The following is a 2,295-nucleotide window of genomic DNA, read 5'->3' as shown; positions in this document are numbered from 1 at the left end:
GCATCACCTGAGGGTCACGGCGCTTTATACTGGCCTGTGGGATCAGCCCGGGCCTCTTCACCTTAAAAGCTCCCAAACCCTACACTACCTGATCTCTTAATTGGGCCTGGGACTTAGACCTCCTCCTCCCACCTCTTGCTCCCCTGCTCCTGAGGCGAGCCCGCAAGGGCGGCTCAGAGGGATTTGCTGGGAACCAAACTCAGACGCCCCACCCATCCCCGCCAGGCAGGTGGAGGTGACTGTGGGAGCGGCTGTGGCCCTCTCTGTGTTTAAGTGTCCTCTGTTCCCTTCTACTGTCCTGCGCCCGCCTTTGGGGCAGGTGGACCCACGGGTCAGGATTTGCAGACTGCGGGGTGGGAGGTGAAGCTGCTCAGAGCCCAAATCCTCCTTTCTCATGTGGTTTTCTTGAAAGCCCAGGGAGACTTTTTAGGGCCGAGGCCTGGAACCGGATCCTCCTTGCGAGGCCGGCCATCTCCGTGGGCCCAAACGGGTGAGATTTGTGCCGGGGGGCTCCTCCTCCAGGGTGGGGGAGGGCAGACTGACTGTGCACATCCTGCTGTTGGCTTCCCTCCTCCCCCTTGCCCCCCATGAGCTGCAGGTCCTTCGGCCACCAGGGTGCTCATGCAGTGCCCCCATCAGCCCGCGGCAGCGCCTGCTCACGTCTCCCTTGCCCTGAGTTCACAGCCTTGCCTTGGGCTTCACCAACCACAGGCCTCCCGTCGACAGAGTGTTCAGACAGGCCATCTCTGCTGTCCCTCTGTCCCCACGCTTGGCAGGGGCACGGATGACCTGTTAGTGCCCAACTCTGTAGCCTCGCCTCAGTTTCCAACCAAGGGGCTCTGTCCCCTCCACGGCCCACCCACCCCAGCACCTCCCCGGGAGCACATCCCCTTTCACAGCTTCCATCAGCTCCCAGCTCCTCAGTCCCCAAATCCAGCTCCTTCCAGGTACCTCCTTTTGGGTTTATTCCTTAAGCTCAGGAAAGCCAAAGCGTGAGCTTGTGGCCTCCTGTCCCTGTTCTCAGAGCCACGATTCTCCAGCATTCCTGGCTCACACTTACACTCCTGGCAGCATGGCCTCTGCTGCAGGCACAAGGGGGCCGTGGCTGCCAAGCTGAAGGCCAGGGCTGCATGGAGCCCCAGCCTGGCTACCCATAGCAAGAATGGCTTTTAACATCCGTCGCTGCCTGCCACGTGCTAGGTGCCAAGCTAGGGGCCCCATGTGGAAGAGAAGAGAGTCCTGGCCACAGACTTGCCAGGGACCATTCACAGCCTAGAAAGGTGGGCTCAATGCCCAGCAGCACCAGTGAGCTTTTTCCCCGACTCTGGCACTTCTATGCCTGTGTACCCAAGAGACTTGAAAACGTGTGTCCACATAAAAACCTGTACATGAATACAAACAGGTAGAAGCAACCCAAAAGTCCAGAAGCAGACGAGTGGGTAAAAAGTGGCCTGTCTGTACAATGGAGTATCATTTGGCCATAACAAGGAATGAAGGGCTGACCTACGCTACAACGTGGACAGACCTGGAGAACAGCATGCTCAGTGAGCGAACCCAGACACAAAAGACCACAGAGCGCATGGCTCCATCTCTGTGAAATGCTTAGATGGGGCAATCCAGAGACACAGAAAGCAGAGGAATGGGTGCCGGGACAGGGGAGGGAGGGAAATGGAAGACGACTTCTTAATGGGTACAGGGAATGCTTTATGGGTGATAAAAATGTTCTAAAATCAGATTGTGATGGTGCAGCCACTGTGGAAAACAGTTTGGCAGCTCCTCCAAAAGTTAAACCTAGAATTCCCATAGGACCCAGCAACCGCACTGCTGGGTATAGGCCCAGAGGAATGGAAGGCAGGGTCTGGAAGGGCTGTTTGCACACGCATGTTCACAGCAGCATGATTCACAACAGCTGAAACATGGAAGCAACCCGTGCCCATCAATGGGCACTTGGGCTGGAGATGGTGGCTCATGCCTGTAATCCCAGTTCTTTGGGAGGCCAAGGTGAGAGGATCACTTGAGCCCAGGAGTTCGAGACTAGCCTGGGCAACATAGTGAGACCCTGTCTCTACAAAAAATACAAAAATTAGCAGGGCACAGTGGCAGGTGCCTGTAGTCGCAGCTACTTGGGAGGTAGAGAGGCGGGAGAATTTCTTGAGCCTGGGAGGTTGACGCTGCAGTGAGCTCTGATGGCGCCAGGGCACTCCAGCCTGAGTGACAGAGCAAGACTCTGTCTCAAAACAAACAAACAAACAAATAAACAAACATCAACGGATGATTAGCTAAACAAATTGTGGT

This window comes from Pongo abelii, chromosome X (genome assembly GCF_028885655.2).
Source record: "Pongo abelii isolate AG06213 chromosome X, NHGRI_mPonAbe1-v2.0_pri, whole genome shotgun sequence".
In the NCBI taxonomy this organism is placed as follows: domain Eukaryota; kingdom Metazoa; phylum Chordata; class Mammalia; order Primates; family Hominidae; genus Pongo; species Pongo abelii.
Note: the sequence above shows the minus strand (reverse complement) of the source record.